Raw genomic sequence first — 16700 nt, forward strand, 5'->3', positions numbered from 1 at the left:
TAGCTTCTAGTCTTTTACAAAGAAGTTTGCTGACCTAAAATCGATTTAACAAGCAACATTCCATTATCAAGCAAAAATGACACATACCCACTCAGATCTACACAGGCCTTAAAAACACACAAGCTATGCAAACAAGTGACTGAAGATTTCTATAATATATATCTTCTACTACTTTTTTGCCTCTCAAACTATGCCTAGGTAAAATTGGAGATTTCATGAAGATTTCATGAAGAAAGTAAAAACTCTGGTGTATGGAGAGATCTCTAGGGTTGATTGGATGAGAACAAAGCTATATTATAGCTTCCCTTTAGGTATGGATGAAACATACTCTTTGAGAATGTTTTAGTAGTCTACTTCATAAGGAAGACAGTCTAAGGATTTATGCAGATTCCTGGATAATAGCTAATGGGTCGGTTAACTGGACAAAGTTTTAGAAAAATCAATATGGAAAATTGGTGTCAAGACAATCTGAAGAGAAGCGTGTAAAAAGGCCTGCCAAAATAAGTACAGGATGTTAAAATTAAGTTGCATGTAAATGCCTATCAGAAAACATCCATGGCAGGCAAGGAGATTAAGAACCAGGTAAAAACAATAACCTTGTCCTGTGGATGTCAGAATCTTTCCTAAGGAAGGAATTCATTTGCTTATTCATCTAACCCACTTACCCTGTGGCCATAGTAGCATGGGCACAGACCAAGAATAACTTTACACATGGTCTACCCTTACTAATGCTTATGTGAAAGGCCACTGTTGAGTGCCCAACCTAACAAAGATCAATGCTAACTTCCCCCAAATAACTTCATTTTTCAGTGACACCAGGCAACTTCCTATGGCATGTTGTTACACTAAACCTTTTATGGTAGGGGCAATATTTTTTCTCTCTGAATATACATGGTGGTACTAACTGCCATTATCCAAGGATTTATAGAGAGCTGCATCTATAACCAATGAATCTGTGATGGTTTTCAAAATCTCAAAAGTTCCTTTCTACTCCTTACTTCAAGAGGGAAAGTTTGTGTCCCATGCATGTGTACTAGAACTAGTGACTCACAATGTACTGCAGAAGTGACGCAATATCATTTCCAAGATTAGGTTAGGAAAAGACTGAGCTTAAATCCTAGGTATACTCTCTCTTTTTTTGGATTGCTTTCTGATAGGGTGTGTGTGAAGAGTTGGGTGTGGGGGTTGGAGTCAGCTGCCATATCATTAAGCAGCCCTGTGGCGAGGCCACATAGTGAGGAACTTAAGCCAATGGCCACATGAGTGAGCTTGCAAGTATAGCTATTCTGTTAAGAGTGCAACCCTGATTAACAGTTTGCCTTCAACTTCATTAAAGACTCTGAGCCAAAATCACCCAGCTAAGCCTCATCTAGATTCCTGACTCTCAGAACTATGAGGCAATAAATGTCTGTTGTTTTAAGCCACTGGGTTTGGTATCATTTGCTAGGCAGCAATTAAAAAGAATACATTTTATTTTCATTTAAAATTTGGTACTAAGTCTTAGAATATCCAAATATGACTTTAAAAATCCTGATTTTTCCTGAGTTCATCAACTCAAGTTATATATTGGTTGGGATATTGCTGCTTCTAATGGAAATCTTATCTCAAACCATCACCTCTTATTCAGATTTAGGCAAATTAAAATAAGAAGTCACTCAGTGCAGAACAGTGTGGTTATGGTAACTGCGTGGTTATGATTATCCAAAAAGATAGAGAGAGACAGACACACTATTCATTTTATTTGTTAGACTCTTCTAATAAGCATTTAAAGACAGGCCCAGGAGTGATTTCACAGTTAACTATATAGGCTACAATACAGATTTTTTAAAATAACACGTAAATCATAAAAACAAATGTTCACACTAGCACTTAGTGCCAATTTTCCTACATAAACATAAAACAACCTAAACAAGTTGTTGCCTAACCAGCAGGCAACATAAACATAAGACCCATAACAAACAAGAAACTCAAAACAAAACAAAATCATTTATTAACCAGTACAATCTAGCTAGCAGAATCAACTAAGCAAGTACAACATTTTGAAAAGGCACAAAATAGTCAAGAAAAGATGGTATAAAATGACACTGTCAAAGAGCTAATGCTTAAAATCTGACTTTTCATCAATTATATTAGAATGATATGGTAAGAAGAAAATTCAGGCTTATAAACATACCAGTTCAACTGTATTGAATTTGTTAACAATTACAGAGTGAAAAGCAATGAATGATGTTTAATTATTTATTAGCCCTTAACTAATATTTTATGGTCACTCTGCAAACATGTTTGGACACTTTAAGTTTCACAGAACATTTGTAATTATTTCATGACCTATCATCACTTAAAAGAAAATCACTCAGTAAAGCACCAATTTAAAACCATACTTTTGCTACTCCTCTTTTCTCAGCAATGAATGTCTAAATTACACAAAAGCATGCAAAAACTATTACCTTATAGTTACTGGTTATGTCTTGCTGGTATGAGGAACAAATCCTAATCTCAAATGGTATTTTAGGCTGCAAAAAATAGGTGGGTTTATATATATATAACAGTAAACCACTATTCAACTTAACCCCCCCCCAAAATTTCTAAGGCAAAAATTATTTTGATAACGTAGTTTAAAAAATAAGATTATTTAGCATTTGGTAGTGTTCACTAAAAACAACATTCAATTAAACTTAAGAAAACTGATTATGCTTACTTATAATTGGTTTGTCAGTATACTATTCCCAGAGTATTTTTGTCTGTTTTTATTGTTATACATATAAACACAAACAGTTAATACTTAATCTCAGTATTCAAACTAGTTTTTTTGTTTGTTTTTGTTTTTTCTTTAAACCCATATTTCTAGGACTTCAACTGTGCTTCTTTGGACAAATACTTATTCAAACAACAAAGAATTTAAAATTTTTAAGACTATTTAATACCTACTATAAATCTTTGGTGCATTTAAGTCAAAACAGATTAGGTTAAAAAATTTCTGCACTTGATAAATTATTCAATTTACAGACTAAGTGCTAATTGCTATCTGCTAAAAAATTAACTTAAAACAATAAATTATGTTTATAAAATAACAATTCTCAATAAGGCTAAACTTAACTCAAACTTTTAAGGATAGTTATAAAATAAAATGGATTACAGGGTTATAGAAAGGTAAACTGAAAAGAGTAGGCTTCATTTTATGCTTTTTGTGCCCAATGCAAAAGCTTACATACATTCAGTTTGCCCAAATCAATGAGGTTTTCCCAATTTCAAAATTTCTTAAATTTCTGGAAATTCAAGGCAGCAGATTAGTTTTCTTTTTGTTGCTTCTTCATAAGAATTAAACTCTCTACCAGACAGGGTTACAGTTAAGTGAGGGAATGTAATCCCTGGCACATAGTAAGCCACCATAAATGCCACCTTTCTTCTTTTCTACTGGTAACTCTGCAACTTACTGATCACATGAATTTAAATGAGTCCTTTCATCTTAACCTCCGATTCTTCCTCTACAAAATGGGAATACACCATGTCCTTTCTATTTCAGAGCTGGTTATGAGGTTCAAATGAGATAATAAGTGAAAGCATTTTAGAAAACAGTAAACCACTATTCAAGTTTAATTTATCTTCAATAATAACTAAATACAATTATACAATTGTATTTCACTTTACATAAGAGATGTTTCTCAGAAAAGTTCTATGTAAACCAATCCCTACAATTATACCATATATTTAAAACATCAGAACATTATTAAAAGAACCATAAAGTAAATACCTTCAAACAGCAAAGTATTCTTTTCAATGTGAAAATGCAATATCCTCTTTTTTTTGACCACCAAATATTCAATATAATATATATATATATATATATATATATATATATATATATATATATATATATACCATTTGCCTTTTTGTGAGTCCAAATTTTTCTATATTAGCTTATATATAAGGCAAAGTATATTTTTAGGTATGATTTATTTTTATTATAGTTAATAAAAAATATATAGATTTTAGTTAAAATCTTGTCAGTCTTCATAATAAAAATCATAAAGATGTATTTTTAACAGTCAATCTGAAAGACTAGACTAACAGTACCTTATAGTCAAGCTCAATCATGTAAGTACCCCAGGTATAACATTTCCACATAAAGTAAATGAGAGTGCTTTAGAAAGAAGACATAATATAGTAATTATGTCTACTGGTCCTAAGATAATTATAACTAAACCTTAATAAATGAGGCAAAACTTAGGTTGGTTTTATTATTTATATGAGCTATTTTGGTTAAATGCTTCAATTCTCAACATTTTTTTTTTGTTTTTATTATCACTAACATGGCAAATTTTCCTATAAAGTACCTTCATTTCTTAAGTGCTTCATCAGTTTCTTCCGTTACTAACTGGTTAAATTTTATTCACTAAAAGTTCATTATTTTATTTGTGATTTTCTTATTCACAGGGCCAGGCCAGCCTTTACAGTTTACACACAAAAAAGTGCTTAAAACAATTGGGAGTGTAAACAAAATTAAGATGGAAAACTTTGAGAACTGCTATTTTCTAGTAGTTTACAGATAAATGACAAATCAATAATAAATCAACCCTGTCCAGTCTAATCCTCAAGCAATCCTACTAGGAAACATTATCCTAGTGTAAGTCTAAATTTACTTGAAAATATGGAAAGTGCATATCTTTAAAGATATTCTATAATTTCAATGTTTTTCCTCAAATTCAATCAGTGAGCTTTCATTGTTAACTGCTATTTCTTTTCTCCAAGTCCTCAACTTGTGTCTCATAAAAAAATAAGAATCAAGGATAATTATAAACATTCCGCTAATTATGAAAGCAAAAATAAAGATCTGGATTGTATGTGAATCTGTAAACAAGTAGTAGCTTCATTCAATTAAAGTAAAGTTGGTGCAAATTTTAGAATTTGTTTGGCATCTTTTCTAACGATTATACATGAAGTAAGCAGGTTCTTTATCCCACTTTCAATCTGTCAAAGTAAATGAAACTCAAAAGTAGTGCATTCAATTGTGTCATTAATTAGTCATAACTGCTCCTTCATTAATGAGACGAAGATATATGCTATGACATATTGTTAATGTTCCTGAAATAAATGACAAAAAAATTTCAAAAGGTTAACTTACCTTGGAGATATCTAGTTAAGGCTATCATATTTTTCATCTAACACATTTTTAACTTCTATAATTTAATGCATAGATCAATGTTTGCATTTATTATTCATAATAACTCAAGTAAAGGCAAACCCTGAATATCTGGATTATCATTTCAATCCAACGTATCTTTTAACATGCTAATCTTATATAAATTAGCTTCTGGCTTTGAGTATGTCAAAAGTCTGAAGCATTATTATACCTGAAGTTATGAATAGATGGCAAGACATCACAAATATACCCAAGACTTTCTTATATATTCAAATTCTTAATTTCAATTAAAAATATAGATAAAATAAGTTAGGATAAGAAATTATCAGTATAATTCTACACTCTTTCTTAAGGGCTACATGGTTCTTAACTTGTTTGAAAAATAGGGAAAGAAGAAAAGATATAAGGCTAAAGAATAAAACTTTCCACTGATGATTTTAAAAAAATCCCCATAATATCAGTAGCTAATTCTGAAAAGTTCAAGAACCTATTAAAAATTAGCACTAACCATTAAAAAAAATTACAAAAATGTTTACTTCAAATATTATGCCAAATTATGTCCAAATATTCATGTATTCAGTCAACAGAGATACACTGTTTTCTTGATCTGAAACTGTTCTGAGGACTTGAGAAACTACAAAAAATAAAAAAATAGCAGCCCTACTAGCTTAAAAGCCACCAGGTTTTAGCTACCATTTAGCACATAACCATCATAAAGTCTGTGGAATGTTTACTCATGAATGATGCTCATTAGTAGAAATATTCTGAACAGCAGTAGTGTTATCAAGGCCTAGTAGTGTTCCAAGGTAAGACTGTTCTCTAGGATCTTGCATTTGTTCAGGTCGGACTGGATGAACTATATTTGCAGGTTGAGGAGTAAGAGTATATTTTTCCAGGAAAGCTAAATCAGCTGCACGTGGATAATCAGTTGACTGTGGCTGTGGTGACAGAATCTCATGAGAAGATGGTGGGAGTGTGGTAGTACCAGGTCACTCAGAGTATCAGGCATCTGAACTGGAACCAATGTTACTGGAACACACACTTCAGCAGATACATTCTGTAACATAGTCTTGGCTTCTGGTTGATAAACTTTGGGCTGGTCCATATATTGTTTTGTTTCTGTTTGAAAGATTTTATCATCAGATGAGTACTCTACCAGCAAAGACACAAGTTTTTCCTCAGAAGCACTGAGAGGATCATCAGGAGATTTTATCTCATGAACGTGGTCAATATGGTATTTCAACTTGCCCTTCCGCTTAAATGTTGCATTACAATGCTGACAGTTGAAAGGTCGGGCATCAGAATGAATAACCAGGTGTTTTGTTAAGGTTTTTTTAATTCTAAAAGATTGATTGCAAGTTTGACACTTGTATGGTTTTTCACCTGTATGAAAAAAAATAAAATTAATTGTAAAGTGTACCCAATTGATAAAATGATAATTTAAATTGCAAGGTTTCCATCTGCATACTTGTAAGACCTTAATAAGAACAATCATATTAAATTAAATGCTATCACAAAAAGGGATAGTATAGTAAAGTGATGAAAACAATTAGTTAAATATCAGAAAAATATGGGCTTGAGTTGTGGCTACACAATTTACTAGCCAAACCTTAAGCAAGCTAACAACTTCTACTAAGCCTAGTTTCCTCACCTGTAACATGAAATAATGATACCACCTAAATGGGAAACTGAAATAACACTGCTCAGCACTAATTATCATTTCTCACTTTATTCCCACTATAGGCTCCAAAAGTTTTGTTAAACTTATTTTCTTCTATCCAAGGAAGATAAAAATCATAACAGAAACTCTGATCAACCTTTTTCTTTGGATCAGAATGAGAAGTAGTCATAATCATCTCTAGCTCAAGGTCTAAATAAGAAAAGTTGATGGGAAAGAATTAGAAGGCTAGATCAGTTTTCAATTCCTGAGTCAAGGATCTCACACTATAGATTAATTTGCTTTTTTATATAAGGCATTAAAAATTTCTAGGTTAGCCAGTGTGATAGGCAGAATAACGGTCCCTCAAAGAGGTACACATTCTAATCCACAGAAGCTGTGAATACATTATATCACACAGTAAATGGAACTTTGCAGATATGATCAAGTTTAGGACCTAAAATGGACAGATTTATTGGATTATGGAGGTGAGTCCAATATAACTGAAAGAGTCTTAAGAACTGTCTGCTAACTGAAGAATAATGGGTGAGAGACAAGTGACAAGAGAACTCAGCCCCAAATTACTGGCTTTGAAAATGGAAGAAGGGAACCCAGCAGGACCCAGGACACTAAAAGTTGTAAAAGGCTCTTAGCTTGCCACCAACAAGAAAATTAGAACTTCGGTTCTAGCCCTGTAACTCCAAGAATTCTATTTTGCCAAGAACCTCAGGAATTGATAAATACATTTTTCCTAAGAGGCCTCAGAAAAAAATACAATCCTACCAACACCTAGATCTTAGCCCAATGAACTACAAGTTCATAAATACATATTGTTTAGGCTGCTAAATTTGTGGTAATTTATTACACCATCAATAGAAAATAAATACAGGCATGATAATATTGCAATATACAAAGGCAAATGAGATTACATATCTACTATTACAAATGAGATTACATATCTACTGTTACATGGGAGATATATATTTAGAAGTAGTTGGATACAATACCTTTATTTTGTTTATTTATTTTTATGTGGTGCTGAGGATCAAACCCAGGGCCTTGCATGCATTCTACCGCTGAGCCACAATCCCAGCCCTTATACGGGTTTTTTTATCCTTATCTCCTTCAGCTCTCCATTTAAAACATAATCTATTCTTGTAGAAAATTAAAGAGAGAACTATCTTGGAGCTGAGAAACTATTTCAAATGATTACTTCTTAGGTATTATTGTTTAATATTTTGCAGCCCATTATACCACTGACAAACCACTGACAAAATTTATACAGATGGGGATGCTGGGAACCTGCTACCATTAGATTTCTACTTGGTTCTAGACTAACAGCATTACCAATGTTATTAGAACGAAAGTGAGACATGAAGTAATACACTATATAAAGAAGTAACATTTCTGAAAAGGAAGTACTTTTTAACTATATATAGGATGCGCTGTCTCTGACATTTGATTTTACAGTTGAATGCCTAGAATTAGAGTCAATGACAAAATTCATACTGCTTTGAGAGTGAGAAAGAAAAAAAAAAGGTTATACTGTTAAGATGTAAGAATTATAAGTTCTTTCTATAAATCCCTGACATCAATATATGACATGCAAGGAGCATTCTATGATTGTCCTTGAAAATAAAAACACTAATACAGCAGCATAACACACACCACCAAAAAGCATAGATTTGATTTTTAAAGATAAAAACGTGAGTTTTAAGTGTTTTCCTTTGGCATTTTACTAGGCATAATGGCTTCTATGTGTGTCTTCATGAAAATGCTTTTATAAATACAAAGATTTTCTTCCTTCCTTCCTTCTTTTCTTTAACTTAAAGAGCCAATTAGTTCTAGTGTACAACAATACTTTTAGAAAATTGGAACCTGATAGGCATATCCTTTGAGATATCTATTATCATTTTAAACAGATGTCATTTTCAATAGAAAAATAAATAAATTTGGGCTTATAAAAAGACAAAATCCATAAAGGAAATGTTGATGTTATGGAATGTATGAAATATATCTGGGTTGTATGAAGATACACAAGTAGCAAAAGCCAAAAAATAAGTACATGAACTTGATGAAAGGAGAAATATAGAATAAAAAATATTTTATAGTGAGATTTTCTAGAGTAAAATTATCTATTTAACAGCAATTAAACCAAGTTTTATGCCTCTGAGGAACATAAATGAGAGACATAAGCAACCAAAGAAAGGTAGTTTTCAGGACCTATAGAAAGGAATCTATTCACACCAGAAAAAATAAAACAATACTCAAATAAATGCCAACTGCTTCTCAGTTATAATTCTAACACATATGAGCCTTTAGAATTTAAAAATGCAACCCACAGGATCAACTATCTTTAGATTAAAATTTAGTACTTAAAATGTAATGAGGGGCATTTATTTCAGACTTGATAGTTTATATCATACCATGTTTCTTGCTGGAGTGAGGGGAAGACAAAAGCTCAAAAAACAAAACAAAACAAAACATAGCACAAAAAGCCTACTCTTTAAAGGTACCGAATGAAGCACAACCAAGTCAGCCAGAACCCATGGGCCCAAGGTTCTAGAGACACAGGAAGTATGGAGGTGCTTTCTTCTCTCTTCAGTGCGCTTTCAGATTCAGTTTATGGGAAAATGAGGTCAAATTGCAGCCTAGGACTTGAGGAAATCTTACTGGAATAAGAAGACAAAAGTTGGAGCTTTGGACTATCAAGGACTTGAGGGGTCAGAAGCCTGGGCGGGGCAGGGAGGAAGAAGAAGAAGAATAGAAAAATGAACCAAAATATCTGCCAATTCCAAAGATGAACATTTCCTGAGTGAGACAGCTGGAGACCAGGGGCTGAGGGGCTAAAGGACTGAGTTTCTTCAGCAGTCCCAAGGGGTGCTGAGAGAGATTGGAATTCAGGACTCTTCAAAGTGAGAAAAGATACCATTCCTTCAGTAAAGACCCCAAAATATGATGAACTAGAAGACAGACCAGAAATAAAAAAAGAAATAAAGCAAGGTCATTTCATGCTCCATCTGCTGGTGAGAAGAATATTAAATCTGTGAAAAAACACATCTTCAAGAGCGTCTATAATTTTTAATTACAAAATCCAAAGTTCAATACAAAATTACCAGGCATGCCAGAAACAGGAACAGGTGATCAAATGGCAAGAGAAGAAAACATGGTGACAGATTTACCAAAAATTTCATAGAGCTATATTTATAAGGCTAAGACATCAAAATCAATATGGTTAATATGTTCATGAAGATACAAAAAAGAAAATTTCACCAAGGAATTGGAATGTGTAGAAAGGAAAGTTAGAAAAATTAAACAATTGAAGATAACAATTTGATAGGTAGATTTAACAGCAAATTGGATGCCATAGAAGAAATGATTACTACTATGAAAGCTGTATCAATAGAAAATATCCAGATAAACGTATAAAGAGATATAGGATAAAAAAATAGCATGACAATGATATATGACAAAGTGAAATGGTCTAACATATGAATACTTGAATTCCCAGAGTATATAATAAAGCTATATTTAAAGAGAATGTGACTGAGAACCTTCCCCAAAAAAAGAGACAGCAAGTTGTAGATGCAGTAAGTTCCACAAGCTTCACAAAATATAAGCAACAAAGTACAACAAAAAACACATGAAGTCATACTACAGTTGTTAATGTTTAGACAAGGTTTTCCCAAAAAGCTCATGTGTGAGACAAAGCAATAAAGTACAAGAATTGGGTTATGAGAGCCTTAACCTAATCAGTACATTTATCCACATGAATGGCAGGGAGGGTGTGGCTGAAGGAGGTAAGTCACTGGAGGCATGCCTTTGGGTATGTATTTTGTCCCTGGTGAACAGAGTTCCCTCTGCTTCCTTGTTGCCATGTTCTGAGCTGACTTCCACTGCCCTACTCTTCCACCATAATGTTCTGCCTCATCTCAGGCCCCGTGCTATAGAGTTGGTCATCTATGGACTGAGAAATTTAAAAGTATGAGTCAAATAAACTGTGCTTTCTCTAATTGTTCTCATCAGGTCTTTTGGTCACATCAACAAAAAAAAGCTGATTAATACAAGAGCAAAACTATTGAAAGCCAAAGATAAAGAAGAATCTGTAAAAGCAAAACCAACTGGGAAACATTTCTTTCAAGTGATCAACAATAAAAATAACAGTAAAAATTTCAAAAAAGTCAAAGAAGCTTGAAGAAGAGAGATGACATATTTAAAGTGCTATAAGAAAATAAATGCTAATGTCACTTTATAGCCAGAAAAACTATCCTCCTTAAGGTAAAAATAAAAACATTTTAGTTAAATAAAAGCTAAGAGATTATGGTGTTTCTCATGCAGAAGGAAAATAATTATAGATGCCAAAGATAATGCAAGAAGGAATGGACAGTAAAGGAAAAATATATGATCAAATCTAAAGAGAAAAAAATCAGAATATTAGAAAATATTTTAATGGCATTATAGTGAAAATATGAAATACAAAACTTGAAGAATGCAATGAATCAATTCATTATGTAGAGCTTTAAAAGACAGAGTAAAAAAATACATTACCAATAATGGGAATGAAAAATGGTTATAACCAAAGATCCTATAATCATTAAAGAGATAGATAAAATACCCTGAATTCTTCCAAAAGATTTGGTATTTTAGATTATACAAATATCTTAAAGTCAAAAGAGACACTGAGTATCTGACAGCTCTATAACTATTAAAGAATCTTTAATTAGACTGGGGACATAGCTCAGTGGTAAAGTGTTTGACTAGCACACAGTGGACCTTGGATTTGATCCCCAACACTGCAAAAAATTAAAACCTTTCTCTAAATAAAATAAATAAACTCAGAGGGATTTACCACTGAATTCTTCTAAATATTGAGAGTATGATACCAATTTTACACAAACTCCTCTACGTACTTCAAAAAGATGTATTATTTCCCATGTCATTTTTTTTACCAGTCTCATTATAACAAAGCCTGAAAGGGACATTACAAGGAAAAAAATATAGGTAATATGTCTCATGAACATAGAGAAAAAGGGAGAAAGAAAAAAAGAAAAGAAAGAAAAGGAGGAGAGAAACAAAAGCAAGTAAACAAACTGAATTCAGCTATACAGGGTAATACATCAGGAACAGGATGTTATATCGTGAATACAACATGATGGAGGAACAGGGTAATATATCATTAACAGAGTAATAGAACGTGAATCAATCTGTGTTTATTCCAGAAACGTAAGGTTTGACATACAAAACTAAACATAACTTATCACATTACTAAACTTTAAAAGTCTATACAGATAGTTCAATAGAACATAATAGAATTGACAAACCACACATGTGATCACTTAATTTAAAACAAATGTATCAACAACATGCAGTGAGAATAGTCTTTCAGTATACAGTGGTAGCACATCTAGATAACTATATGTCAAAATGGGAATATTCATCCCTCCTTAATAACAACAAAAATTCAAGATGTGTAGATCTAAATATGAAGGTTACAATAAAGCTTCTAAGAAAGTGACATCCAATGTTTCGATTACCTGGGGTCAGTTTGTCTTCATTATCTGAAGTTAAAGAAGTTTGTTTCTTTAAAGCTTTCAAACCAGCAGACTACTGCAGGAGCAGAGATCCACCCCAGACCTCCCACACCAGCCCGCAGGGGACCCAGGCTCTCAGTAGGCCTGGTCCATCCCTCCTGCAGCCACACCCGCCACAGGACTGTCCCTCCCAAACAGCAGACTACCAAGGGAGGTCAAGCCCAGAGGCCCAGATTCACCCACACCAGCTTACACAGGACCCAGATCCAGGATGCAGTAGCATTCAATAAGGGACACCAACAGGGTCTGGAAGCACAACATCAAGTGAGGTACAGACAATCTGCATGGGTACTATAAGAATAGAGGAAAGAAAGTGTAATATCTCAGATCCACACTGCAAGAAAGGAAGACACATAGACAATATGAAAAAACAGGGAAGGAAAGTGCCCCCAAAAAACCAGGACACTATAATAAACAGAACCCGTGGACAGGAAAGTTGATGAAATGTCAGAGAAGAAGTTCAGAAGGTTCATAATTAAAATGATCTGTGAACTAAAGAATGACCTAAATGAGCAAATATAAGCAAAAATTGATTACTCAAACAATGAATAAGAGAGCAAATAAAGGAAGCAAAAGATTACTTCCAAAGAGAGATAGAGACTCTGAAAGAAAACCAATCAGAAATCCTTAAAATGAAGGATACAATAAATCAAATAAAAAAGTTAGAAAGCATAACCAACAGACTACATCACTTGGAAAAAAGAACGTCAGATAATGAAGACAAAGTATATAACCTGGAAAATAAAGTTGACCTCACAGTGAAGATAGTTAGAAACCATGAACAGAATATCTTAAGAATTATGGGATAGCATCAAAAAACCAAAACTCAGAGTTACTGGGATAGAGTAAGGCACAGAGTTTCAAATCAAAGGAACGCACAATCTCTCTGAGATAATATCAGAAAATTTCCCAAGCATGAAGAATGAACTGGAAAACCAAATACAAGAGGCTTACAGGACACCAAATGTACAAAATTAAAACAGATCTACACCAAGGCACATTATAATGAAAATGCCTAGCATACAGAATAAGGATAGAATCTTAAAAGCTGTAAGAGAGAGGAATCAGATCACATATAGGAGGAGACCAATTCATATCTCAGCAGATTTTTCAACCCAGACCCTCAAAGCCAGGAGATCATGGAACAACATATACCAAGCTCTGAAAGAAAATGAATGCCAACCAAGAATCTTATATCCAACAAAACTAAGCTTTAGATTTGATGATGAAATGAAAACCTTTTGTGATAAACAAAAGTTAAAAGAATTTACAACTAGAAAGCCTGTACTCTAGAACATCCTCAGCAAAATATTCCAAGAAGAGGAAATGAAAAACTGATGAAAATCAGCAGAGGGAAGGATTACACTAAAGGAAAATCTAATCACAAGAGAAACCTAGTAAAGTTAAATGACAAAAACAAATAAAAATGGCTGGGAATACAAATCATGTCTAAATAATAACCCTGAATGTTAATGGCCTAAACTCACCAATCAAAACACATAGACGAGCAGATTGGATTTAAAAAAAAAAAAAACAACAACAACAATATGCTAGCTCCAAGAGATTCATCTCATAGAAAAAGACATCCACAGACTGAAAGTGAAGGGTTGGGAAAAAACATACAACTCACATGGACTGCAGAAGCAAGCAGGGATTTCCATCCTCATATCAAATAAAGTAGACTTCAAACTAAAGTCAATCAAAAAGGATAAAGAAGGACACTACATACTGCTCAAGGGAACCATACACCAACAAGACTTAACAATTATAAATATATATGCCCCAAACAATGGAGCATCTACATTCATCAAACAAATTCTTCTCAAGTTCAAGAGTCAAATAGACCACAACACAATAATTTTGGTGACTTTAACACACCTCTTTCATCATTAGATAAATCTTCCAAACAAAAGCTGAACAAAGAAACTACAGAACTCAATAATACAACCAATAACTTAGATTTAACTGACATAAATAGAATATTTCATTCTTCAAACTAGTGAATACACTTTCTTCTCAGCAGCACATGGATCCTTCTCTAAAATAGATCACATACTATGCCACAAAGCAACTCTTAGCAAATATAAAAAAGTAGAGATACTACCCTGCATTCTATCAGATCATAATGGAATGAAATTAGAAATCAATGATAAAATAAGAAATAAAAGCCACTCCAAAACCTGGAGACTAAATAATATGCTACTGAATGAACAATGGGTTGCAGAAGTCATCAAGGAGGAGATTAAAAAAAAATTTAGAGGTGAATGACAATACAGATACAACATATTGAAATCTCTGGGACATGATGAAAGCAGTTCTAAGAGAAAAGTTCATTGCATGGAGTTCATTCCTCTTTTTAAAAGAAGAAAAAGTCAATGAATAAATGACTTAACATTACATCTCAAAGCCCTAAGAAAAAAAGAAAAAATCAACACCAAACGCAGCAAAAGACAGGAAATAATTAAAATCAGAGTTGAAATCAATGAAATTGAAACAAAAGAAATGATTGAAAAAATTGACAGAACAAAAAGTTGGTTCTTCGAAAAAATAAATAAAATTGATAGACCCTCAGCCATGCTAACAAAGAGAAGGAGAAAACTAAATCACTAACATATGTGATAAAAAAAGAAAATATCACAACAGACAATACAGAAATACAGAAGATAATTAGAAATTATTTTGAAAACTTGTACTCCAATAAAATAGAAAATATCGAAGGCATCTACAAATTTCTGGAGTCACATAATTTGCCTAAATTGAATCAGGATAATCAATTTCAAGTGACAAAATAGCAGATGCCATCAAAAGTCTAAAAAACCAAGAAAAACCCAGGGCTGGATGGATACACAGCCGAGTTCTACAAGATCTTTAAAGAAGAACCAATACCAATACTCTTCAATTTATTTCAGGAAATAGAAAAAGAGAGAGCACTTCCAAACTCATTCTATGAGGCAAATATCACCCTGATTCCAAAACCAGGCAAAGACACATGAAAGAAAGAAAACTTCAGATCAATATCTCTAATGAACATAGATGTAAAAATTCTCAATAAAATTCTGTCAAATCGAATATTAAAACATATCAAAAAGATCATGCACCACAATCAAGTGAGATTCATCCCAGGGATGCAAGGTTGGTTCAACATATGGAAATCAATAAATTTAATTCATCACATCAACAGACTTAAAGAAAAGAATTATAAGATCATCTCAATAGATGCAGAAAAAGCATTTGATGAAATACAGTACCCCTTTATGTTCAAAACACTAGAAAAATTAGGGATAACAGGAACATATCTCAACATCATAAAGGTTATCTTTGCTAAACCCCAGGCCAATATCATTTGAAATGGAGAAAAATTGAAGGCATTCCCTCTAAAAACTGGAACAACACAGGGATGCCCTCTTTCACCACTTCTATTTAACATAGTTCTTGAAACACTGGCCAAGAGCAATTAGTGAAAGAAATAAAAGAGATAACACATAGGAAAAGTACTCAAATTGGCACTATTTGCTGATGATATGATTCTATAACTAGAAGACCCTAAAAGTTCCACCAGAAAACTTCTAAAACTAGTAAATGAATTCAGTAAAGTAGCAGGATATAAAATCAAAACCCATAAATCAAAGGCATTTCTGTATATCAGTGATAAATCCTCAGAAATGGAAATGTAGAAAACTACCCAATGTACAATAGCCTCAAAAAGAATAAAATACTTGGGAATCAACTTAATGAAAGAGATGAAAGATCTATACAATAAAAACTATAGAACCCTAAAGAAAGAAGTCAAAGAAGACCTTAGAAGATGGAAAGATCTACCTTGCTCTTGGTTAGGCAAAATTAATATTATCAAAATGACCATACTTCAAAAAGCAATATACAGATTTAATGCAATTCTGATCAAAATCCCAATGACATTCCTCATAGAAATAAAAAAGCAATCATGAAACTCATCTGGAAAAATAAGAGATCCAGAATAGCTAAAGCAATCTTTAGCAAGAAGAGTGAAGCAGGTGGCATCACTATACCAGACCTTAAACTACACTACAGAGCAATAGTAACAAAAACAACATGGTATTGGCACCAAAACAGATTGGTAGACCAATGGTACAGAACATAGAGACTAACCCACAAAAGTACAATTATCTTATATTAGACAAAGTTGCCAAAAATATGCACTGGAGAAAAGGTAGCCTCTTCAACAAATGGTGCTGGGAAAACTGGAAATCCATATGCACCAAAGGAAATTAAACCCCTATCTCTTACCATGCATGAAACTCAACTCAAAATGGATCAAGGACTTAGGAATAAA

At 33.0% G+C, this 16700-nt stretch overlaps 1 pseudogene; it reads right to left on the reverse strand.

Annotated features, from left to right (window-relative positions):
* Positions 1-5874: 5874 nt before the first annotated feature.
* Positions 5875-16700, reverse strand: part of LOC143388181 (zinc finger and BTB domain-containing protein 41-like) — a 30458-nt pseudogene continuing 19632 nt past the window's right edge.

Source organism: Callospermophilus lateralis, unplaced genomic scaffold (genome assembly GCF_048772815.1).
Source record: "Callospermophilus lateralis isolate mCalLat2 unplaced genomic scaffold, mCalLat2.hap1 Scaffold_112, whole genome shotgun sequence".
Classification (NCBI taxonomy): domain Eukaryota; kingdom Metazoa; phylum Chordata; class Mammalia; order Rodentia; family Sciuridae; genus Callospermophilus; species Callospermophilus lateralis.